This window comes from Bos javanicus, chromosome 7, assembly GCF_032452875.1.
Source record: "Bos javanicus breed banteng chromosome 7, ARS-OSU_banteng_1.0, whole genome shotgun sequence".
NCBI lineage: Eukaryota > Metazoa > Chordata > Mammalia > Artiodactyla > Bovidae > Bos > Bos javanicus.
The window spans coordinates 61,469,352-61,496,241 of record NC_083874.1 but is presented as its reverse complement, the minus strand read 5'-3'; the positions used below and the strand labels follow the sequence as shown (position 1 = coordinate 61,496,241).

At 43.9% G+C, this 26,890-nt stretch overlaps 1 protein-coding gene and 1 long non-coding RNA gene across 3 annotated transcripts in view; both read right to left on the bottom strand.

The window, feature by feature from the left end:
• Positions 1-26,890, bottom strand: part of TCOF1 (treacle ribosome biogenesis factor 1) — a 291,309-nt gene that overhangs the window by 47,578 nt on the left and 216,841 nt on the right. The gene's annotated exons all lie outside the window — the stretch shown is intronic.
• On the bottom strand, positions 5,435-12,608 carry LOC133251485 (uncharacterized). Its single transcript, XR_009737645.1, has 3 exons — positions 11,412-12,608; positions 10,313-10,443; positions 5,435-6,385 (listed from the first exon to the last, which is right to left on the bottom strand). It is a non-coding gene; the product is annotated as an uncharacterized LOC133251485 (long non-coding RNA).

Sequence of the window (26,890 nt, the reverse complement as noted above, 5' to 3'; positions counted from 1 at the left end):
TATTTAAATAAATAGTTAAAACTATTAAATATTAAAACCATTAAATAGTTTCTCAGGGTTCAACCAGAGAAACAGAACCAGTAGGAGGAACATATTAAGAGATTTACTGCAAGGAACTGGCTTACACAACTGTAGAAGCTGGCTAGGCAACCATGAAATCCATAGGTGATGGTTAATTTCATGTCAACTTGATCTTGTGTCTAGATATTTTGCCAAACATTATTCTGAGCATTTCTCTGAGGATGGTTTTGGATGAAATTGATATTTTTATCAGTAGACCAAGTAAAGCAGACAGCCCTCCCTAATGTGGGTGGGCTTCATCTAATCAGTTGAAAGTCTGAATAAAAAGACTGATGTTCTAGTGAGTAAGGGAGAATTCTTTCTGCCTGACAGTCTCTGAACTAAGATGTTAGCTTTTTCCTGCCTTTCGGCTCAAACTGAAACATTGGCTCTCCTGGTTCTCAGGCTTTTAGACTCAAGGTGGAACTATACCATCACCTCTCCTGAGTTTACCAACACTACTTGTGGGTATCCGTATGTATACATTCTATTAGCTCTGTTTCTCTGGAGAACCCTTTGTAATACAGGTTGTCTGTCAGGAAGGGCAAGATAGAACTCTCAGGCACAAGTAGAATATATTCTTCAAGGAAGCCTTAGCTCTGCTACTAAGGCTTACCAACTGATCCAGTCAGGACCACCCAGATTATCTAAAATAATCTCCCTTGCCTGTGTGCTAAATTGCTTCAATCCGACTCTTTGCAACCCTATGGCCTGTAGCCCACCAAGCTCCTCTGTCCATGCATTCTCCAAGCACGAATACTGGAGTGGGTTGCCATGCTCTCCTCCAGGAGATCTTTCTGACCCAGGGATCAAACCCACATCTCTTATGTCTCCTGCATTGCCAGGTGGGTTCTTTACCACTAATGCCACCTGGGAAGCCCCCTGATCTCCTTTACTTAAACTCAACTGATTATGTACTTTAATCGCATTTACAAGATACCCTTTCAGAAACACCTAGTATTTGACTGAATAACGGGGGACTGCAGCCAGCCTAGTTGACACATAAAGCTGACCATTAGGGCCAGATGTAATGCCAAGTCCAAGTCAGCTGGTTTGTTTCTCTAACAAACCAATTTGGAAGATTTTTCAAACTCTTTTATTCTAGAAGAAAATGACTTGCCCAAGCTCACCCAGCTGAGGAGGAGGAGCTGGGAGCTTGAACCCAGGTTCCCTCCAGCACATGGTGCCGCCACTCTCAGGGTCTGCATCAGAAAAGTACTCATCCAGCCCTGTGCGGTGGATCCTGTTCTCTGCTGTAGAAGCAACTGGAGCTTTAAGGAGGGTATGTGGCTGCGCCAGACTCTCAGCTGGGAAGTGGAGGGATGTTCCATATCAGCTCAGGTCCTCCTCTTCACAACAGCCATCTGCTCACTCCCCCTCACCGCAGCCCCCACCCCAGAGGAAAATGCTGGGTGTCCACCCCTGAGGGCCATGTGATACGGGCACCCCTCCTCCCTGGCCTCGGCATTGTCCTGTGTCGGTGGGGACAGGGCTCTTCCAGGTTTGTCCTTGGAGGAGAGGGTGGGGTCTGGGGCCCCCTATCTCTGGGTGCTGTATTCCCGGCCAAGTCTAATCCTTGGGGATGTCTCAAGGGTATCCACGAGAGACGCTCAGCCAGGACCAAGTGCCCTCAAAGCGTCTGTCTCCTGCGACCTCAGGCAGGATGAGGCCTGAGGCGCCCAGTAGAACGTGCATTCCTTGCGAAACCAGGGTGCCTTCTGGGACACCAAGGCCCCGAAGGGTCCCAGCTCAGCCAAGCCTGTGGTCAGTGCTGGCCGTGGCCTGGCCCTCCCACCCCTTCCTGTGGGTGCCTCAGTGCCAAGGAGGAGGCCCTGTGAACAATGCCCCGCTCTGTTCTTGGCCCAGGAGGGGGTGGCTAGTTCAGCCGCACCTCACATCGGCTGGCGATCCAATGCTCCCCACTCACCCTCACTATCTGGCACCTTGGGCCTCAGAAGAGACCCAGACACCCACACTTAGCACCCTCCCAGTTCCCAGAAAGGTCAGGTCAGGAGTCAGGGCTAAAATGATTTCAGGGGCCCTGGGGCTGGGGGCTAGGGCCCAGAACCAACCCCAACCCCACACCACCTGCCCCCTCCCCAGTGTGTCTTTGCTCCGGCCCTCTGACCAGGCCCCAGGCCTCCTTTGGCGAATGAGGAGCAGAGATCAGAGAGGCTGGGCAGCTTGTCTCCGGTCATACAGCCAGGAAGCAGCAGAGGTGGAATTCAGACCCAAGCCTGTGAGCTTTCAGAGCCCACAGTCTTAACCACTGCACCAATGTGCTTTATGGAAACCCTGATGTGCTCATGGGCCCAAGGGCTCAGGACACCCTCCTTGGGTGTCAGCACACACACAGCCACACACGAGCACACCGTCCTCAGGAACAGAACCCTGCCCAGTTGGAAGGGCCCCAAGGTGCTCCCCATCTGCACCTGGAGGGGGCCTCTCTGCCCCCCACATCCCCAGTCGGGGTGCAGGAGTCAGGGCCCCAGCTCAGAGTCCCTTTGGTGTGTGCCTAGGAGGGGGAGGTCAGTCCTGCCCGGAGCTCCCTGCAGCCCGACAGGCCTGTGGGTCAGCTGGACCTCCTCCCCCAACCCTCCCAGGGCCCCCAGGCCCCCGGCCAGGCCTGGCTTCCGGAGCTGCCGCCACCTTGGCCGGCCGCACCACACATGGTTTCCATCAGCAGCCTGCCTGGATGAATGGTGCCTTGTGAGAGCCCGGCAGGGCTCACCTCCGCACAGGCCGGGCCAGGTGGGCAGCCTCGGGGAGGGAGGCATGTGAGGGGACCTCGGGGGGATGCTGGGCTGGGGGGACAGGCTGCACCTCTGTTAAGAGCCAGGGCCTGTGGTCAGACAGAGAAGGGAGGCGTCCTGGCCCTGCCACCCACAGGCTCAGTCCGAGCAATGCACAGAAGCTCTCTGGGCCTGGCGCCACCCTCCATGTAGAGGGGAGTAACAGAGTCTCTTCCCGGACCTGCGGGGTTTCAGTGAGATGGAGCTTAGCATGGAGAAACGGCCTGGAACAGGGTGTGTGCTTTGCTCCTAGAGTCCAGCCTATCAGGGGGCCAGGGGGCTCACATACTCAATTTAATGGGGGAAGGGAAAGGGCCCCAGCTTGGAGCAAGGGGACTGGTCTCCATCATGACTTTCTTTGTGAACAGGGGAGGGCTACAGCCACCTCTGTGGTTCCATCTGCTCCCCTCACACTTGAAAAGGCCTCACCAAGCAAGCTAGAGAAGCAGACCTCAGCTTCATGAAGGAGGTGGGCAAGCAGGGGGTGGCCGGCCTCCCTCCTCTATGGCAGACAGGATGGGAATAATGAATGTAGCGCTTCCCAGGTGGCTCAGATGATAAAGAATCTGCCTGCAATGCAGGAGACCTGGGTTCGATCCCTGGGTCGGGAAGATCCCCTGGAGAAGGAAATGGCAGCCCATTGCAGTATTCTTGCCTGGAGAATCCCATGGACAGTGGAGCCATGGACAGGGTTGCAAAGAGTTGGACACGACTGAACTACTAACACATATTGAGCACTTTCTGGGTGCTGTGCTCTGTGCATTACATGCAGCATCTTACTTGATTCTCCTCCTCCTCCTATTAATGTTTCCATTATACATGCAGCAAAACTCATCCAGAAAGGTAAACAGCCAGGCTGCAGCCACACTGCTGGGAGAGGCAGAGCTGGACGCGAGGCTCCAGGGACCAGGCTCCTGTTGCCACACCACCTGCAGCAGGGCGGCCGGCGTGGGGTGACCTGCCATGGGAGCTGAGAGCGCCTTCCCTGAGGGTCTCTGGCCCTGTCTAGAGGCTCCAGGACCCATGTCCTCCTCCACACCCCCGCCCAGCACCTGGCACGGTGGAGCAGCTCCTGGGCATTTTACAACAGAGGGGAGGTGGGAGTATCGGGGGGAGGCACAAACCTGTGTTTTTGTACCAAACCAGGATGGCAGTCCTGCCACCGTCGGGATAAAGTGCAGACTCCTTATACCTTAGATGAGGCCCCAGGACCTACCTGCCAAAAGTCTCCAGCTTCATCACCCCTCTTTCCTTACCCCTGCCCCCACTCCCACTCTCCAGACTAAGGCCTTCAGCTCCTTGGCAGCCCTTGGCCCTCTGTCCTTCTCCTCCAGTCTTCGTTCCTGTTTTCACCTGCCTGGAACCTCTCCTTTTCCCACCCAGGTTGACCAGTCCTTCAAGACTCAGCCAAGCACCCAGGTAGACCAGATGCCCCATCTGCCCCACTGGGCTCTGAGACACACCTTCCCTACTTTTCAGAGGGTTGGGAACAAAGCCTTGGGGCCTTGTGAGCTGTTCTATGGGCCGGGCTCCAAACTCCAAATCAGTCTCCCCAGAGAAACGAGAGCTTCCTTTCCCCTCTGTTGAAGATGCCCACCCACTCCCTTAGATCGGTTTTCTCTGTTCCTCTTCTGACTCAACCATCTGGGAAATTGAGGGGGCTGTATTGATGTGGCTACAGGGGAGTCATTTCTAGCTCTTAGCCTTTCAGTGGTTCTCTGAGCTCTGCTGAGAACCCACTTCTGGAGGACAGTTTTAAGATGAGCCGTCCCTTTTGTCTGCTCCGTAGAGTAGGACATCTCCCTCCAGGTGAGCTGACAGAGCCAACAGCTGGTGTTCACATCTCACTAGTGTCCCCCCTCACCCACACCCCCATGCCCGTTGCTGTGATTGGTCAGCGAGGGCAATTGGAGAAAACAGCTCTGTGGTCATAACTGCAGATGTGCTCAAGGGTTAAGCTCCAAAAATGCTCAAGTGGCTTTGTTTACGATACTAAAGATTTAACACAGTCAACAATTAAAGAGTGGGACATTCACAAAACTGAATTCCAAGAATATTTAATGATACAGGAGATGGTCAGAAAAATAAAGCCGAAGAAGAAAACCTTCAGGCAGACATGTAGAGGAAGCAGGAGGTATGGTGTAAGAGTGTAGATTCAGAAGCTACAAGGCCTGGTCCGAAGGCAGACACTGCCACCCTGTAGCCAGGGGATGATGGACAAGGCACCAAACCTCAAAGCCAGCCTGCCTCCTCTGTAAGATGAACGACACCGCCTCTGTGATGTGTGCAGGCCCTTAGCACAGTGAGACTAGCACAGAGCAAGCGTCCAATAAACATTAGCTTTTATGATTAGAGACAACAAAGTGCATTATGAGTCATTTCAATTTTCTTAGGTTGGCGTGCTTGTATTTACACTTTTTTTCCTGCAATTGAATGTGTATTACTTACATTAATTTGAAAAATAAAAGCAAACGTGAATTCCCAAGGAAACAGAGCAGTGGAACTTGTTCCTGTGGTTCCTGCCAGCATGGTGTGGAGGACATTATTCATTATGATACACTGATGGGATTTTCTGAGAGAAACTCATCTGCTTTTGGTCCTAGGAAGATTCCCTGACCATACTGGCTGCCCATGGGCTTCAAGCCACAGCTGGGTACCTAACCTCAGTGTTCAAAGCAAGGGGATCATTTAAATAAACTATAATACAGCTTTATAATGTGCATAGGAGAGCTTGTGAAGGAAGCCCACCAAAGAGTTAGAAGTGTTAGCCCAGGGACCCAGAAAAGAGAGACTCTTATGCTTTAGATTTTGTGCACTTCACTGATGACTGCTATTCTTTTGCCAACAATCATGTATCTCGATGAAAATGGAAATGAGACAATTTGATATGTTAATAGTAGGAAAATATTTAGTAACATGTAAGGATGTTGATGAGGTTTGCCTGATGGCTCAGTGGTAAAGAATCCACCTGTTAATGCAGGAGACATGAGTTCGATCCCTGAGTCTGGGAAGATCCTCTAAAAAAGAGAATGGCAACTCACTCCAGTATTCTTGCCTGGGAAATCCCACGGACAGAGAAGCCTGGCAGGCTACAGTCCATGGGGTAGCAAAGAGTTGGACACAACTGAGAGACTAAACAACAACAAAAAGATGCTGACAATTTATTATGATTGAAAAGCAAAATAAAATGTTGGTATATTCTCATTTCTACAAAATGAATTTATACATCAGAAAGGAAAAGTCCTAAAATGTTAACAGTGATTATTCCAGAGTCATAGGTATAGACATCTTTGTTTTCTTCTGATTTGTCTATATGCTCTCACTTTTCCACAATGGACATCTATAACTTCTGTGATTAAAAAATATATTTTCTTAAAAGGAAAGATTTGGCCCAAGGCTTTGCCTGTGTGAAGCGCTGGAGTCGTGGTAGCCTGCATCTTTAGCCTTTTTCTTGCCTCTCCTTTCTCCTCCTACTCTGTGTTTGCTTTCTCATCCACTTTTAATTGGCGCCATCTTGCTGTCCTTCCTGCGTCCTTGAAAGAGGCCCAAAGACCTTGTTAAATGGATGCTAGGCAGAAGCCAGGGCACAGGTCCAGCCCACGGCTCTCCATCCAGTGGTTCCCCCCTCATACCGCCTTCTGGGGTATTGTTCTAATTAGAGCGGGATGCAAAGCAGACCCAAAGGCGGAACTATAAACACCAGAGGCAAAGACCCATAAACATCTGGATAACTGACTCCAGCTGTGTAGATGGCCATGGCCCTCATGTAAAGGCTGGAAGCTGGATGGGGGCTGGGCAAACCATTGAGGACTGGCCTCAGCCTCCCCTACTTAGACCACAGGCTGCTATGAGTCAGGCAGTTAGAGAACTGGGTGGGTGAGTCCTGGGTGAGCTTACAGCCAAGTGAGCAAGGGATATGGGGGCCAAGGGTCCTTAAAGTCATTTGAGCCCTATTATCTATGCCCCTTGGCCTCAATTTCCCCTTCTGAAAAATGGAGAAGCGATGAACTAAGAGACTAGATGGGCCTTCTCAGCTCTACCACATCATGCTTAACTCATATATCTATGCACTGGGACTAAATACCTGTAATTAAAGATCGTAATATGATAAAAAATATGTATATGATAATATAAATATATACTATAACAATATTACCTCTAATGTAACCCATACATTATAAATTATAGTATCATACTCTTATTTTATAAAAGTGGTTTTTAAAAATTTTTTTGGCTGCACTGGGTCTTCGTTGCTACGCACAGGAGTGGTGGCTGCTCTGCACTGAGGTGTGCAGGCTTTTCATTGCAGAGGCTTCTCTTGTTGCAGAGCACAGGCTCTAGGGCTTCAACAGCTGCAGCACACGAGCTCTAGAGTGTGGGCTCAGTAGTTGTGGGGCATGGGCTTGGCTGCTCCGTGGCATGTGGAATCTTCCAGAACCAGGGATTGAACCCTTGTCCCCTGCATTGGCAGACAGATTCTTACCCACTGTACCACCAGGGAAGTCCTGTATCATACTCTTTATAATTTATAGAAATTCTATTTCTATAATTTCAAAATGACTATGAATATCTGTGATCAAAGAGTATGTAGAGGCTAGCCAGGAAGACTTCCTATAAGAAGAGAGATTTAAGAGCTATAAATATGGCAAGCAGAGGGAAGGAGGGAAGAGATGAAAGAAAGACTTGAAAGAGAGGGGATTTTATGGGTCTTTTGGGATGGGTCATCTGGAACAGGGATCCATGTCCGAACGCCACCCTAGAAACACACAGCCTGGTACAGCAGAGGGCAGGAAGAAAGCGCACCGGGTTAAAGTGATCAAGACTTGCCAGCCCCAGCAGCTCCCAGACCTGGATGCACAGCAGAACCCCTGGGGAACCTGGTAAAACACAGATTCTTGGGCCCTTCCTAGAGGTCCTGCATTAGAATTTGGAGCATTTGAATATTTGAATTTTGGAAGTTGCCCAATTGATTCTGAGGCTGTAAGTATCTGTGACTGGCACAGGTGAGTGTTTGGGAACCTCTGGCCCAGAGTTCTCAGTGTCTGTGGAGAGAACATGGGGTGGGGTGACACTCATGAGTCTTAATCCTCCTCTTTGCCTGGCTAGCCTTACGCAAAGGAACACAATGTACAAAAATCAACTCAAAATGGATCAAAGACCTAAATGACCTGAGAAGGGTCCATTTATCCAGAATGTATCAAGAACTCTTACAACTCAAGAAGAAAAAAAAAAAGACAATTCAAACGTGAACAGGACTTCCCTGGTGGTTAAGTGGTTAAAAATCCACCCCGCCAATGCAGGAGACATGGGTTCAGTGCTTGGTCCGGAAGATTCCACATGCTGTGGAGTGGCTGGGCCTGTGCACCACAGTTTTTGAGCCTGTGCCCTGGAGCCCAGGAGCTGCAAGCACTGAGCCTTTGTGCTGCAACTGCTGAAGCCCATGTGCCTGGAAGCCAGTGCTCCACAGCAAGAGAGGTCACCACAGTGTGAAACCTGAGCACTGCACCCAGAGAGTGGGCCCTGCTCCCCACAACCAGAAAAAGCCCTCAAGCAGCGATGACGACCCAGCGCAGCCAAACATGAAGATAAATAATACATTTTAGAACATTTTTTTAAATGGGCAAAAGGTCTTAAATAGACATTTCCCCAAAGACATGCAAATGGCCAACAAACACATGAAAAGATGCTCAAGATCATTAATTATCAGAGAAACGCAAATTAAAAACCAGTTTGCACCCACTCAGATAGATAGTTTTTTTAAATGGAAAATAATAAGTTTTGGCAAGGATGTGGAAAACCTGGAACCCTTGTACATTGCTGGCAGGAATGCAAACTGGTTTGGTCACTGTGGAAAACAGTTTGAAGTACTGATTCATGCTTCAACGTGGATGAACTTTGAAAACATTATGTTTTAGTGAAAGAAACCAGACACAAAAGGCCATATATTGTAGGATTCTGTTTATGTGAAATCTTCAGAATAAGTGACCCATAGAAACAAAGTAATTGAGTGTGTGCCAGAGACTGGGAAGAAGGAAGAATGAGGAACAGCTGCTAATGGATATGAACCTTTTTTTTTTCTTTGAGGTGATTAAATGTTCTAGAATTAGAGAGTGGTGATGACTGAAAATACATCAATTTAGTATATTTTTGTGAATATACTAAAACCCACTGGTTGTACACTTTAAAGCATTATTTTATGGAATGTAAACTTTAATCTCAATTTTTTAGAGTTCCCTTTAATGCCATGTATGTATTTTAATCGTGCTAAAAAATATATAGTGTAAAATTTGCAATTTTAACCACTTTTTTTTGGAAGTTGCCCCCTGCAGTGGAAGCATGAAGTCCTAACCACTGGACCTCCAGGGATGTCCCCATTCTAACCACTTTTAAGCATTAATTACCTTCCCAGTGTTGTACAAACATATCTCTATTTCTAATATTTTCTGTCACCCCGAGCGGAAACCCTGGACCATTAAACTCCCCATTCCCTCTTCTTTCAACCTCTGATAACCTCTAGTTTACTTTCCCTGTGAATTTTCCCATTCTAGATGTTTGGAGGAATCATACGGTATTTGGCCTTTTGTGTGTCTGCTTGTATGGTCAGGCCACTCGAGCTGGCTGTTCTCCTGTTCCTGTACATCTGCTGCCCCACCAGTCCTGCTTGTACCCTGCTCACATGAGCTTGCTGTCCCCTGCCCCAGCCAGTGACTGTTCTAATCCTCAGGCTAGAGTGTCTCCAACCGCTAGGTTATTAAAGGGAAACATCTGCCCTTGTGATGGTCCTGAACCTGAGGTGCCCCAGCTCCTGGTTTCCATGGTAACTGATGAACGACCCTGACGTCAATTCCTCCTATAAATGGTGGCCTCCATTTCCTCATAGTAGCTCACATTACTTGCCATGTCCTGCCTGCTGGCTGCCACTCACAATGAGGGTGTTGCTCCAGACCCATTTGTTTTGGACGTGTTAAATCCCCTGTCCAATAAACCATTGATGTTTCTGTCACTACTTCCAGACCCTTTCTTTAGTCTTGAGGCTGGGCAACTACAACACTTGCTGGGGTGCAGCCCAGCAATTGACGAGCCAGCCCAAGAAACTCCTGGGAGTGCTGAGATGTCAAGAAATAAGGACAGGGAATGGAAAATTGTGGGAGTAAGGGTGACTGCCACTTGAATGGAGCACTGTGCAGCTGACTACCACAAAAATGTCTTTCTCTTCCATAAAGCTGATGCTATCCTGTTAACTTCAGAGCCTTTTCAGTTTAAAAAGTAGCAGCTCATGGCTCATGTGACTGCATGAGGACAGCTAGTGGGTACAGATAGAATGTAAGGACCTGGATTATCTATCAAATACTTGAATGTTAACTGGTCAGAAAAGACAAGCATACCCCTGACACTATTAAATAGTTACAGACGTAAGTCTTAGGGATATTAACTCAGGGACAGGATTGTGTATTGGTTACCTGGAACAATTTGGATGTAGTCAGTGGCAGTGGCAAGATGATATGAGGACTCTCGGTCTTCTGGTCCCAGCTCAGGAAAGGGGCAGAGCAATGATATAGTGTGATGAAATGGCCACATGTGATCAGCAGTGCTACAAAAGTTGAATAATGGGAAAAGGGCACTACTCAGGGGTCTAGAACAGCTGTGCATGACATACAGCCCTCCATGGAAATCGATAGTGACCAAGGAAGCCATTTTACCAACCATGAAGTTTAAGAATGGACTGATACAAACGGTAGTTTCACTGCTGCTGGGCTCTGAATGGACTTAAACAACTACAGAGACAGGAAACTTGCTTTCTCAACTCATGGACACATCCCAGTGCTTCTGCCCTGTTACCAAGCAGCGACACAATCCAATTTCAACTCTTGACCACCAGAGGACCACTGCCAACTATTCGTCAGGACAATAACTCACTTCCCCAAGGGAGCACACTGTAAAATGGCCTTGGAGCTTGCAGGTTACTGGTGGTTTGAGTTTGCTACCTCATGGGGAATAGGATCAGAAAGGGACCTACAGATTTCACCTGTCTTCTACCTAGCCCCGCCTAAGACTACTAAAGTAATTAATCTGGGCCCCCCACTGGAGAAAAACATATTCTATTCTATTCTATTTATTATATTATATTCAGTCAGTTCAGTTCAGTCACTCAGTCGCGTTCCACTCTTTGCGACCCCATGGGCTGCAGCACACCAGGCTTCCCTGTCCTTCACCAACCCCCAGAGTTTACTCAACCTCATGTCCATCGAGTCAGTGATGCCATCCAACCATCTCATCCTCTGTTGTCCCCTTCTCTTCCTCCCTTCAATCTTTCCCAGCATCAGGGTCTTTTCCAATGAGTCAGTTCTTTACATCAGATGGCCCAAATATTGGATTTCCAGCTTCAGCATCAGTCCTTCCAATGAATATTTAGGACCAATTTCCTTAAGGATGGGATAGTTTGATCTCCTTGCAATCCAGGGGACTCTCAAGAGTCTTCTCCAACACCACAGTTTAGAAGCATCAATTCTTCGGTGCTCAGCTTTCTTTATATTATATTAAATTATATTTTAGGCTTACCTGGTGGCTCAAATGGTAAAGAATCTGCCTGCTATGCAGGAGACCTGGGTTCGATCCCTTGGTTGAGTAGATCGCCTGGAGAAGGGAAGGGCTACTCACTCCAGTGTTCTTGCCTGGAGAATTCTGTGTTCAGAGGAGCCTGGTGGGCTACAGTCCATGGGATCCCAAAGAGTCGGACATGACTGAGCAAGTAACACTTTCACACTATATTAACCCATTGTCTGTTATTATACTGCCTCTCCAGTACTGGGCACTGGCTGTGGGGACAGAGTGGACAGAGGGTGTGGTACCGCAGGCCAGGACAAAACCTCAGGCGGGGGTGCTATTACCTCTGAATGCTCTTACTACTTGTATTTTGCTTAATGGTCATGACCTTCCCTGTACTGTATCTCTTAAACATCTTACGTTTCATCCGTTTCAATATCTGCAAACAGCTCAAAGGATTCGGTTCAGAATATTATCTATAATCCTTGAGGATGAACTAAAGGTCCTTGATTTTGTTTAATGGTTGAATTATTATTTTGTCTTGCTTGACTGTTTTGGTTTCTACATCTTCTTGGGTTAAATTTATTCTTTGGAACTCAGGAAAGGCCTTGGAGGATCAAGTTTTTCTACAAAGGGATAGGAAGTAGACATGGAGGAATCTCTGTCCCAGGAAGGCCCCATTGGTCCTGCTCAGTTGGTTACAGTCCGTAGTCCAAGGCCAGGGGGAATCTGTTTGGGGTCTGGGGGACAATGGAGGCCTCACTGTGAAATGAATTTCATTGTTGGGTCTGCAGTGAGATGCGATTGTTGTCCTCAAATTCCAAGAAAAACTGACCTGATAAGTGCCTGGCTCCAAAGTTTGCCCACCTCTTGAACTCTGCTGCTGCTGCTGCTAAGTCGCTTCAGTCATGTCCGACTCTGTGCAACCCCATAGATGGCAGCCCACCAGGCTCCCAGTCCCTGGGATTCTCCAGGCAAGAACTCTGGAGTGGGTTGCCATTTCCTTCTCCAATGCATGAAGGTGAAAAGTGAAAGTGAAGTCGCTCAGTCGTGTCTGACTCTTCTCGACCCCATGGACTGCAGCCTACCAGGCTCCTCTGCCCATGGGATTTTCCAGGCAAGAGTACTGGAGTGGGGTGCCATTGCCGTCTCCGTCTTGAACTCTAGACACTTTCTATCTGCAGTTACCTGTGTTACATTTGTGTTGTTTGGTTGCAGTGCCTCTCTACATACCTGAGGTATAGTCCATGTGGTCAGAAAGAATTGGACATGACTAAGGGGCTAAAGACTAGAGATCTCTTCAAGAAAATTAGAGATAACAAGGGAACATTTCATGCAAAGATGGGCTCGATAAAGGACAGAAATGGTATGGACCTAACAGAAGCAGAAGATATTAAGAAGAGGTGGCAAGAATACACAGAAGAACTGTACAAAAAAGAGCTTCATGACCCAGATAATCACGATGGTGTGATCACTCACCTAGAGCCAGACATCCTGGAATGTGAAGTCAAGTGGGCTTTAGAAAGCATCACTACAAACAAAGCTAGTGGAGGTGATGGAATTCCAGTTGAGCTATTTCAAATCCTGAAAGACGATGCTGTGAAAATGCTGCACTCAATATGCCAGCAAATTTGGAAAACTCAGCAGTGGCCACAGGAATGGAAAAGGTCAGTTTTCATTCCAATCCCAAAGAAAGGCAATGCCAAAGAATGCTCAAACTACCGCACAATTGCACTCATCTCACACTCCAGTAAGGTAATGCTCAAAATTCTTCAAGCCAGGCTTTAGCAATATGTGAACCATAAACTTCCAGATGTTCAAGCTGGTTTTAGAAAAGGCAGAGGAACCAGAGATCAAATCCAGCCAACATCTGCTGGATCATGGAAAAAGCAAGAGAGTTCCAGAAAAACATCTATTTCTGCTTTATTGACTATGCCAAAGCCTTTGACTGTTTGGATCACAATAAACTGTGGAAAATTCTGAAAGAAATGGGAATACCAGACTACCTGACCTGCCTCTTGAGAAACCTATATGCAGGTCAGGAAGCAACAGTTAGAACTGGACATGGAACAACAGACTGGTTCCAAATAGGAAAAGGAGTATGTCAAGGCTGTATATTGTCACCCTGCTTATTTAACTTATATGCAGAGTACATCATGAGAAACGCTGGGCTGGAAGAAGCACAAGCTGGAATCAAGATTGCTGGGAGAAATATCAATAACCTCAGATATGCAGATGACACCACCCTTATGGCAGAAATTGAAGAAGAACTAAAGAGCCTCTTGATGAAAGTGAAAGAGGAGAGTGAAAAAGTTGGCTTAAAGCTCAACGTTCAGAAAATGAAGATCATGGCATCTGCTCCCATAACTTCATGGGAAATAGATGGGGAAACAGTGGCTGACTTTATTTTTTGGGCTCCAAATTCACTGCAGATGGTGATTGCAGCCATGAAATTAAAAGACGCTTACTTCTTGGAAGGAAGTTATGACCAATCTAGACAGCATATTAAAAAGCAGAGACATTACTTTGCCAACAAAGGTCCGTCTAGTCAAGGCTATGGTTTTTCCAGTAGTCACATATGGATGTGAGAGTTGGACTATAAAGAAAGCTGAGTGCCAAAGAATTGATGCTTTTGAACTGTGGTGTTGGAGAAGACTCTTGAGAGTCCCTTGGACTGCAAGGAGATCCATCCAGTCCATCCTAAAGGCGATCAGTCCTGGGTGTTCATTGGAAGGACGGATGCTGAAGCTGAAACTCCAATACTGTGGCCACCTCATGTGAAGAGCTGACTCATTGGAAAAGACTTTAATGCTGGGAGGGATTGGGGGCAGGAGGAGAAGGGGACGACAGACGATGAGATGGCTGGATGGCATCACTGACTCGATGAACATGAGTTTGAGTGAACTCTGGGAGTTGGTGATGGACAGGGAGGCCTGGCGTGCTGGGATTCATGGGGTCGCAAAGAGTCGGACACGACTGAGCGACTGAACTGAAGGGGCTAACATTTCACTTTTAATAATGAATAATGTTGAGCATGTTGTCATGTGCCATTGGCCATTTGTATGTCTTCTTAGGAGAAATGTCTGTTCAGGTTTTTGGACCACTTTTGAATGGTGTTGTTTGGCATCCTTTACATATTGCAGATCTTAAACCCATAGCAGGCCTATGGTTTGCAAACATTTTCTACCATTCTCTAGGTTGTCTTTTCACTCTTCAGAGAATGTCCTGTGACCCATGGAAGTTTTTCATTTTTCTGTGGACCAGTGTATCTAATTTTCATTTTTTTCTATGCCTTTGATGTCATATTTAAGGAATCATAAGCAGCAGCAGCAGCAGCAAGCAAAGCCAAGGTCATGGAGATGTGCGTGTGCTTTTGTCTGTAGTTCTTAGCTTGAGCGTTTGTTTCTGGGTTCCAAGTCTGTTCAATGGTCTGTATATCTATGCTAATACAGTAACACACTTTTGCAAGATTGTCTGTTCAGCATCTCTTCAAGTTTCATATGAATATTAGATTTTTTTCTCAACTCGAAAAACAAAAAAGTAAAACTCTGAATTGAATGGGGATCAAACTGAATCTGCGTCGTTCTGGATAGTATTGTTATTTGAACACTGCTAAGTGCTCTAATCTTTAAACATGGGTTGTTTTCCATTTATTTAGGTCCTCTTTAATTTAGGCAACGTTTTAGAGTTTTCAGGATAGAAGCCTTTCACTTCTGTGACTGAATTCTGAGATTTTAAAAATTATTTTTAAATTATTATTGGGCTATAGTTGATTAACAACATTGTATCAGTTTCATGTGTACAGCACCTGAAGTGAGTATATAAGGACTGATAAGTGAATCAGTTATACATATACATACATCCACTCTGTTTTAGATTCTTTTCGGTATAGGTTAATACCAAATATTGAGTAGAGGCCCCTGTGCTGTATAGTAGGTCCTTATTAGCAGCAGCAGCAGTGTACATAAGTTGATTCCAATCTCCCAGTTTATTCCTCCCTGCCACCCTCTCAGTTCAGTTCAGTTGCTCAGTTGTGTCCGACTCTTGGCGACCCTGTGAACCACAGCACGCCAGGCCTCCCTGTCCATCACCAACTCCCGGAGTTTACCCAAACTCATGTCCATTGAGTTGGTGATGCCATCTAACCATCTCATCCTCTGTCGTCCCCTTCTCTTGCTTTCAATCTTTCCCAACATCAGGGTCTTTTCCAATGAGTCAGCTCTTCGCATCTGGTGGCCAAAGTATTGGAGTTTCAGCTTCAACATCAGTCCTTCCAATGAATACCCAGGAGTGATTTCCTTTAGGATGGACTGGTTGGATCTCCTCGCAGTCCAAGGGACTCTCAAGAGCCTTCTCCAACACCACAGTTCAAAAGCATCAATTCTTTGGCACTCAGCTTTCTTTATAGTCCAACTCTCACATCCATATGTGACTACTGGAAAAACCATAGCCTTGACTAGACGGACCTTTGTTGGCAAAGTAATGTCTCTGCTTTTTAATATGCTGTCTAGGTTGGTCATAACTTTCCTTCCAAGGAGTAAGTGTCTTTTAATTTCATGGCTGCAGTCACCATCTGCAGTGATTTTTGAGCCCCCCAAAATAAGGCCAGCCACTGTTTCCACTGTTTCCCCATCTATTTCCCATGAAGTGATGGGACCAGATGCCATGACCTTAAATGTTGAGCTTTAAGCCAACTTTTTCACTCTCCTCTTTCACTTTCATCAAGAGGCTCTTTAGTTCTTCTTCACTTTCTGCCATAATGGTGGTGTCATCTTTTCCCTTTAGTAACCATTGGTTTGTTTTCTGTATCTTAGCCTCTGTTTCTTTTGTGAAAAATTACATTTGTATCATCATTTTAGATTCTGCATATAAGAGATACAAATGATATTTCTCTTTTGTATCTGACTTAAGGTTCCTTTGTATGAGAATCTCTCAGTGCATCCATGTTGCTGAAAATAGCAGTATTAATTTACTTGTTTTTACTTTTAAACTTTTTACTTTATATTGGAGTATAGCCAGTTAACAACGTTTTGACAGTTTCATGTGGACAGCAAAGGGACTCAGCCATACATATACATGTATCGATTCTCCCCACTCCCCAAATTCCCTCCCATCCAGGCTGCCACACAATATGGAACAGAGTTCCCCATGCTATATAGTAAGACCTTTTTGGTTATCCATTTTAAATATAGCACTATGTACATGTCCATCCCAGCCTCCTCGACAATCTCTTCTTCCTGTCCTTCCCCTCTGGCAACCATAAGTTCTTTCTCTAAGTTTGTAAGTCTGTTTCTGTTTTGTGAATAAATTCATTTATATTATTTCTTTTTAGATTCTGCACACAGGAAATGTCATTCAAGATTTTTCCGTCTGTGTCTGACTTACTACATTCAGTATGAAAATCTCCAGGTTCATCCATGTTGCTACAAATTGCATTATTTCATTCTATTTAATGGCTAAGTAATATTCCACTGTATGGATGTACCACTTTTTCTTTATCCATTTCTCTGTTGTTGGACATATAGGTGGCTTCCATTATTTGGCTATTGTAAACAGCGCTAAAATGAACCCTGGGGTGCATATAGTTCCATATATGGTTTTTTAATATTCCTCCATATTCTTCTCCATAGTGGTTATGCCCATTTACATTCTCACCAATAGTTCAGGAGGATTCCCCTTTCTCTTCACTGTCTCCAGCACTGACTAGATTTTTTAAATGACGGCCATTCCGACCTGTGTGACACGATATCTCACTGTAGTTCTAATTTCCATTTCTCTAATAATGAGTGATGTTGAGCAGGTCGTCATGTGCCGTTGGCCATTTGTATGTTTTCTTGAGAGAAAGGCCTGTTCAGGTTTTTGGACCACTGTGAATGGTGGTGTTGGCATCCTTTAGATATTCCAGATCTTAAACCCATTGCAGGCCTATGGTTCGCAAACATTTTCTGCCATTCTCTAGGTTGCCTCTTCACTCTCGTGAGAATATCCTATGGTGCATGGACTTCTTCCATTTTCCTGAGGACCAGTGTATCTAGTTTTCATTGTTTTCCATGCCTTTGGTGTCATATTTAAGGAATCATTAGCAAAGCCGAGAGCATGGAGACGTGTGTCTGTGTTTTCATCTATAGTTCTTAGCTTAGCCTGAGGGTTTGTTTCTGGGTTCCAGGTCTGTTCCATGGTCTCTCTGTCTATGTGAATGAAGTAGCACACTTTTGTAAAATTATTTCAGCATCTCTTGGAATTTCATATGAATATTAGATTTTTTTTCCCAATTCAAAAAAGAACAACAAAGCAGGAAACTCTGGGATTGAATTGACTCTCTGTATTTTTCTTGATACTATTGTTATTTGAACACTGTTTAGCGTTCTAATCTTCAAATATGGACTGTTTTCCATTTATTTAGGTCCTCTGTAAGCAATGTTTTAGAGTTTTCAGGGTAGAAGCCTTTCACCTCCTTGATTGAATTCTGAAATGCTGTACTTTATTTGTAAACCATTTATTTATGGTTGCACTAAGTCTTTGTTTCTGGTCAGGTTTCCTCTTGTTGCAGCAGGGGGGCTACCCTTCACTGCGGGGAGCAGGCTTCTTTCTGAGGGGCTTCTCTTGTTGCAGAGCACAGGTTCTAGGCTCACGGGCTCCAGCAGTTGTTGTACGTGGGCTCAGTAATTGTGCAGCACAGGATTAATTGCTCCACGGCCTGTGGAATCTTCCCGGACCAGGGATCTAACCCGTGTCCCCTACATTGGCAGGCAGATTCTTACCCACTGCACCACCAGAGAAGTGCCCTCATATTATTTTTTAATTTTTCTGGAGAATAGTTGATTAACAATGTTATCTCGGTTGGTACATGGCACCTGAAGATAATCAGTGAATAAGCACTGATACGTGAATCAGTTATGTGTTTAGTCACTTCAGTCGTGTCTGACTCTTTGCACCCCTACGGACTTCAGCCCACCAGGCTCCTCTGTTCATGGGATTCTCCAGGCAAGAATACTGGAGTGGGTTGCCAAGCCCTTCTCCAGGGGATCTTCCTGAGCCAGGGGTGGAACCTGTGTCTCTTGTGTCTCCTGCATTGCAGACAGATTCTTCACCCACTGAGTTATACATATACATAGATCTATTCTGTCTTAGATTCTTTTCCCATATAGGTTAATACAGAATATTGAGTAGAGTTCTCTGGGCTGTAAGGTAAGTCCCTATTAGTTATCTATTATATGTATAGTAGTATATATATGTTGATCCCAATCTCCTAATTTATTCCTCTCCACCACCCTCTCACTTTCCCCTTTAGTAACTATAGTTTCTCAAGAAGTTCATTTGAATCATCTTTTTAGATTCTTCACATAAGTGATATCAAATGATTCTCTTTTTATCTGACTTAACATTCCTTTGTATGACAATCTCTAGTCCATCCATTTTATAGCAAATAGCATTTCAGTGATTTATTCATTTGTATTTACTTTTAAACTTTTTATTTTATATTGGAGTCATAGTTTCAGGTGGACAACAAAGGGACTCATTCATACATATACATGTATCCATCTCTCCCAATCCCCTCCCATCCAGGCTGCCACATAACATTGAGCAGAGTTCCCTATGCTATACAGTAGGACCTTGCTGGTTATCCATTTTAAATACAGTAGTGTGTACATGTTGATCCCAACCTCCCTGACTATCTCTTCTCCCTGTCCTTTGCCCCTGCCAACCATAAGTTCATTCTCTAAGTCTCTTTTCTGTGTTGTAAGTAAGTTTACTTGTATCCTTTCTTTTTAGATTGCACATACAGGGGATGTCATATGAGATTTCTCTTTCCCTGACTTCCTTCACTCAGTATGCAAAACTCTAGGTTCATCCATTTTGCTGCAAATCGCATTATTTCATTCTTTTCAATGGCCAAGCAGTATTCGATTGTATAGATATACCAGATTTTCTTTATCCAGTCCTCTGTTGATGGACATTTAGGTGGCTTCCCTGCCTTAGCTATTGTAAACTCTTCTGCAGTGAACCCTGGGGTGAATGTATCTTTTTGAATACTGGTTTTTACAGATGTATGCCTTGGAGTGGGTTTGTGGGATCATATGGAGAAGGCAATGGCACCCCACTCCAGTACTCTTGCCTGGAAAATCCCATGGACGGAGGAGCCTGGTAGGCTGCAGTCCATGGAGTTGCTAAGAGTCGGACATGACTGAGTGACTTCCCTTTCACTTTTCACTTTCATGCGTTGGAGAAGGAAATGGCAACCCACTCCGGTGTTCTTGCGTGGAGAATCCCAGGGACGGGGGAGCCTGATGGGCTGCCGTCTATGGGGTCGCACAGAGTCGGACACGACTGAAGCGACTTAGCAGCAGCAGCAGCAGCATGGTAGTTCTGTAAACAGTTTTTTTTAAGGAATCTCCATATTCTTCTTCATCATGGTTGTGCACATTTATATTCCCACTAATAGTGTAGGAGAGTTCCCTCTTCACACCCTTTCCAGGATTTATATTTTGTAGATTTTTTATGATGGTCGTTCTAGCCTGTATGATGTGATACCTCATTGTAGTTCTAATTTCCGTTTCTCTAATAATGAGTGATATTGAGCATCTTTTCATGTGCCATTGGCCATCTGTTTAGGTTTTTGGTCCATTTTTGAATTCTGTTGTTGATATCTTTTACATATTCTGAATATTAAACCCACAGCAGGCCTATGGTATGCAAACATTTTCTGCCCTTCTCTAGTTTATTTTTTCACTCTCTTAAAAATGTTCTGTGATGATTGGAAATTTTTCTTTTTTTTCTGAAGGCTACTGTATCTATTTTTCATTGTTTTTGTGCCTCTGGTCTCATATTTAAGGAAACAAAACCAAATTCAGGTCATGGAGATGTGCAGCTGTTTTTTCTTCTACAGTTCTACAGCTTAGATCCAAAATTTAGGCCTTGACTCATGTTGCATTACCTTCTGTGCCTGGTATGAGGTCAGGTCCACCCTCAAGGTTTTGCACGTGAGGTCTGGGTTCCACAGTGCCATTTGTTGGGTCTGTTCTTGGCCCAGTGACCAGTCTTAGCACTTCTGTCAGAAATCAAGTGAAAGTAGAAGGTTTACTTCTGGGTTCTGAAGTGTATTCCTGTATTTGGTAGTTCTACATACCGTTTTGTAAGGAACCTCCGTATGCTTCTCCACCGCGGTTGTACCCATTTATATTCCCACCAATAGTACAGGAGAGTCCCCTTTTCTCCACATGCTCTTTAGCGCTGATTCTTTGTGGTTGTTTTGATGAAGCCCATTCTAACCTATGTAACTTGACATCTCATTGTAGTTCTGATTTCCATTTTTCTGATCATTAGTGATGTTGAACATCTTTTCACGTGCTGTTGGCCATGTGTATGTCTTCCTAGGAGAAATGTCTGCTCGGGTTTGTGTACCATTAAAAATTCTTTTTATTAATGTATTTTTCGCTGAGCTAGGTCTTTGTTGATGTGCTGGCTTCTCTCTTGTTGTGGCTTTCGGGCTGCTCTCTGGTTGTGGCATGTGGTCTTCTCATGGCAGTGGCTTCTCTTGCTGCTGGCACAGGCTCTAGGGCAAGTGGGCTTCAGTAGCTGTGACATCTGGGTCCAGGTAGTTGCACTTCCCCGACTTGAGAGCACAGGCCCATCAGTTGTGGCCCTTGGGCTTAGATGACCTGCAGCATGTGGGATCTTCCTAGATTAGGGATTGAACCTGTGTCTTTTGCACCAGCAAGCAGATTCTTTACCACTGGGAAGCCTTGGGCCAGTTTTGCATTGGCTAGCGGGTTCTTTACCACTGGCACCACTTGAGAAGCCCCTTGGACCATTTTTGAATTGTTTCATTGGCATCCTTTACATATTCTGGACTTTAAACCCAAAGCAGGCCTATGGTTTGCAAATGTTTTCTGCCATTCTCTAACTTGTCTTTTCACTTCTGTGAGAATATCCTGTGATGCATGAAAGTTTTTCATTTTTTCTGAGGTCCAGTGCCTCTAACTTTCATTGTTTTCTATGCCTTTGGCACCATATTTTAGGAACCATAACTAAAATCAAGGTCATGGAAATGTGCGTCTGTATTTCTGTCTGTAATTCTTTGCTTAGCTTGAGGGTTTGTTTCTAGGTTCCAAGTGTGTCCCATGGTCTGTATGTCTATGCTAATGCAGTAATACACTTGTGTAAGATTATTTCCACCATTCAGCATCTCTTGGAAATTCATTTGAATATTAGAATTTTTCCCAATTCAAAAACATCAAGAGAAAAGGAAACTCTGAGATTGAATTGAATCTGCATATTGTTCTAGATAGTATTGTTATTTGAACAATATTAAGTGTTTTAATCTTCAAACATGGGTTGTTTTCCATGTATTTAGGTCCTCTTTAAGCAATTTTTAGAGTTTTCAGGGTAGAAGTATCTGTTTCACCTCCTTCATTAAATCTGAAATATTTCACATTATTTCCTAATTTTTACTAGAGTATAGCTGGTGTTCAATGTTGTATCACTTTCAGGCATTCATTAGAGTGAATCTGTTATACATATACTTATATCCACTCTGTTTAAGATCTTTTTCACATGGGGTTAAAGCAGAATACTGAACAGGAGTTCCCTTGCGCTGTATCGTAGGGCCTTATTAGTTCTCTATTATACATAGAGGAGTGTGTGTGTGTTGATTCCAGTCTCCTAATTTATCTGCCCGACACCTCTCACTTTCCCCTCTGGTGGCTGTAGGTTTGTTTTCTGTATCTGTGATTCTGTTTCTTGTTTGTGAATAAGTTCATTTGTACCAATGTTTTGTATTTTGCATGTAAGTGGTATTTGTCATTTTCTGCCTGACTTACATCACTAGCTATGAGAGTCTCTAGGTCCATCCATGTTGCTGCAAATGGCAGGATCATGTTCATTCCTGTGGCTGAGTCATATTCCACTGTTACGTGAGCCACTTCTTCTCTAACCATCTGTCTGTAGGTACTTAGGTGGCTTCCCTGTCTTGGCTGTCGTAAACAGTGAGCAGTGAACCCTGGAGTGCAAGTATCTTCCCGAATAATGGTTTTCTCTGAATACATGCTCTGGAATGGGATTGCTGACTCATATGTGAGTTCTGTATATAGCTTTTCTGGAGGAACCTCCATATCTTCTCCATCACAGTCGTACCCATTTACACTCCCACCAATAGTATAGGAGAGTTCCCTTTTCTCCACACCCTTTTCAGCATTTGTGGTTTGTATATTTTTTGACAATGACCATTCTGAACTGTATGATGTGACATCTCATTGTAGTTCCAATTTCCATTGCTCTAATCATGAGTGATTTTGAGCCTGTTTTCACGTAGTGTTGGCCATTTGTATGTCTTCTTAGGAGCAATGTCTGTTCAGATTTTGGGACCACTTTTGACTTGTGTTGTTGGCATCCTCTGTGTGTTGATATTGTTTACTCGCTAAGTCGTGTCTGACTCTGTGACCCCCATAGACCGCAGCACACAGGTTTCTCTGCCCTTTACTATCTTCTGGATAGTGACACCAGATAGTGACAGCAGATAGTAGCATCCTGTACATATTCAGATTATTAAACTTGTAGCCAGACTATGGTCTACAAACATTTTCTGCCGTTCTCCAGGTTGTCTTTTTACTATCGTGAGAATGTCCTGTGATGCATGGAAGTTTTTAATTTCTTTGAGGACCAGTGTATCTAAATTTCATTGTGAAAAAAAAAATAAATTTCATTGTGTCTTATGCCTTTAGTGTCATTTTTAGGAACCAAAACCAAGATCATGGAAATGTGTGTCTATGTTTCGTCTGTAGTTCTCAGCTTACCTCCAGGGTTTATTTCTGGGTTCCAGGTCTGTTCCATAGTCTGTGTGTCTATGCTAATACAGTAACACACTTTTGCAAGATTATTTCAGCCATTCAGTGTCTCTTGGAATTTCATAAAATACTAGAATTTTTTCCCATTTCAAAAAACCACAGAAAAAAAAGAAACCTCTGAGACTGAATATGGATTGAATTGAACCTGTATATTGTCCTGGATAGTGTTGCTGTTTAGACAATATTGCTGCTGCTGCTGCTAAGTTGCTTCAGTCATGTCCGACTCTGTGGGACCCCACAGACAGCAACCCACCAGGCTCCCCCGTCCCTGGGATTCTCCTGGAGTGGGTTGCCATTTCCTTCTTCAATGCAGGAAAGTGAAAAGCGAAAGTGAAGTCGCTCAGTTGTGTCCTGTGTCTGACTCTTAGCAACCCCATGGACTGCAGTCTACCAGGCTTCTCTGTCCATGGGAGTTTCCAGGCAAGAGTACTGGAGTGGGGTGCCTCTGCCTTCTCCTTAGACAATATTAAGTGTTCTCATTTCCATACCTGGTTGTCTTCTATTTGTTCAGGTCCTCTTTCATTTAAGCAATGTGAGTTTTCAGGGTAGAAGCCTTTTGATATTCTTGATTTCAATTCTTAAATATTTTACATTATTTTTTAATTTGTATGAGATTACAGTTGATTAACAGTGTTATATCCATTTCAAGTGTACAGCATCTGAAGTAAATAAGTGAATAAGCACTGATTAGTGAATCAGTGATGTATATACTTATTTCCACTCTGTTTTAGATTCTTTTCCCATATAGGTTAATACAGAAAACTGAGTAGAGATTCCTGTGCTATATGGTAGGTCCTTTTTTGTTATCTATTATGTGTATTAATGTATATATGTTGACCGAGTCTCCTAATTTATTCCAACCCTCCACCCTCTCACCTTCCCCTTTAGTAACCAAGGGTTTCTTTTGTATACCTGTGCCTCTAGTTCTCTTTTATAAATAGGTTAATTTGTATCATCTTTTTAGATTCTGCATATAGGGGCTTCCCTGGTGGCTCAGAAGGTAAAGCATCTGCCTGCAATGCAGGAGACCTGGGTTCAAACCTTGGGTCAGGAAGATCCCCTGGAGAAGGAAATGGCAACCCACTCCAGTACTCTTGCCTGGAAAATCCCATGGATGGAGAAGCCTGGTAGGCTCCAGTCCACGGGGCTGCTAAGAGTCGGACACAACTGAGCGACTTCACTTATAAGAGATATCAAAAGATATTTCTCTTTTCTATCTAATGTTCCTCTGTATGAGATTCTCTAGGTCCATCCATGTTGCTGTACATGGCTCTATTTCATTTATTTATTTTTACTTTTAACTGCTTATTGGAGTATAGCTAATTAACACTGTTGTGATAGTTTCAAGTGGTCAGCAAAGGGACACCGCCACACGTATACAAGTATCTGTTCTCCCTCAAACTCCCCTTCCCTCCAGGCTGCCCCAACACATTGAGCAGAGTTCCCTGTGCTGTACCTTGCTGGCTATCCATTTTAAACATAGCAGCGTCTACATGTCAATCCTAAACTCCCTGTCTGTCCTCCCCATACTTCACCCCGGCAACCATAAGTTCATTCTCTACATCTGTGAATGTTTCTGTTTTGTAAATAAGTTTACTTCTATCCCTTCTTTTCTGATTACTCATACAGGGGAGGTCATTCGATATTTCTCCTTCTCTACCTGACTTTTTTCACTCAGTATGGAAATCTCTAGGTCCATCAGTGTTGCGGCAAATGGCATTATTTCATTCTTTTTAATGGCTGAGTAATATCCCATTGTATACATACACCACTTTTCTTTATCCATTCCACTGTTGATGGACTTTTAGGTAGCTTCGATGTCTCGGCTATTGTGAACTCTTCAGCAGTGAACCCTGGGGTGCATGTATTTTTTTAAATGCTAATTTTTATTTCCAGATGTATGCCTTGCTATGGAACTGCTGAATTATATGGCCATTCTAGATATAGTTTTTAAAGGAATCTTCATACTGTTCTCAGTTTTTAGTATACCCATTTTACATTCCCTCCAGCAGTTTAGGAGGATTGCCTTTTCTCTGCATCCTCTCCAGCAGTTATTGCTTATAGATTTTTTGATGCTGGCCATTCTGACCCATGTGAGGTGGTATATCATTGTAGTTTTAATTTCCACTTTTCTAATAATTAGCGATGTTGAACATCTTTTCATGAGCGGCTGGATATTTGTATGTTTCCTCTGAGAAATGTCTGTTTGGGTTTCTGGTCCATTTACATATTCTGCATATTAAAACCATAGCAGGCCTAATATTTGGAAACATTTTCTGCCCTTCACTAGGTTGTATCTTCAATCCCATGAGAAGATTCAGTGATGCATGGAAATTTTTTCACTATGTTTTTGAAGGCCAATGTCTCTATTTCTCATTATTTTCTGTGCTTCTGGTCTGATACTTAAGGCACCATCATCAAGTCTAAGGTCATGAAGATGTGCAGCTGATTTTCCTTCTACAGTTCTGCAGCTTAGCTCCAAAATTTTGGCTTTGTTTCACCTAGTGTTAACGTCCGTGTATGGTATGAGGTCAGGTCCACCCTCAAGGTTTGGCACGTGGGGTCTGGGTTCTGCAGTGCCAATTGTTGGATCTGTTCTGGGCCCAGTGACCAGTCTTAGCACTTCTATGAGCAGTCAAGTGAAAATAGAAGTTAGAATTTGTTGCTGGGTTCTCAGGTCTATTCCATGATCTGTATGTCTCTGTTACTGCAGGAACACACATTTGCAAGATAATTTTGTCTCTTCAGCATCCCTTGAATTCCATATGAATATAGGATGTTTTTCCTAATTCAGAAAAAAAAAGAAATGGTGAGATTTAACAAGAATGATGAATCTCTATATTGGTCTGAATATTTTTTTATTTGAACAATGCTAAACATTCTAAAATTTAAACATGGGTTATTTCCCAATTACTTAGGTCTTCTTTAAGCAAGGTTTCAGAGTTTTGAGGGTAGAAACCTTTCACCTCCTTGACTGAATTTTGAAATATTTTATATTATTCTTAATTTTTTTAGAGTATAGTTGGTGTTCACTGTTGTATCATCTTCAGGCAACAAAGTGAATCAGTTAGACATGTACATGTATTTACTCTGTTTTAGATTCTTTTCACATGGAAGTTAATGCAGAATACTGAATGGAGTTCCCTATGCTGTACAGTAGGTTCTTATTATCTATTATGTATAGAGTAGCAGGTATATGTTGATCCCTGTCTCCTAGTTTATCCCTCCCAGCCTCCCCTCACTTTCTGCTCTGGTAACTATAGGTTTGTTTGTGTATCTATGACTCTAATTCTTTTTGTAAAGAAGTTCATTTGTACCAACTTTTTAGATTTTGCCTATAAACGTTATCATATGATATTTGTCATTTTTTTGTCTGACTTACATCACTGGCTATGAGAATCTCGAGGTCCAACCATGTTGTTGCAATGGTAATATTTCACTCATTCTTATGGCTGAGTAATACTCCATTGTATGTATGTACCACTTTTTCTTTTTAAAAAATTTTTATTGTTTAAATTATGAAAGTATGATAATACATGCACAAGAGACTTGGAAAATACAGAACAAGGTTCTATATAAAGCCACTATATAGTATAATTTTTTTACCTAGATAAATTAAGATTTTTGGTTGGAGTTTCAATATCATACTCT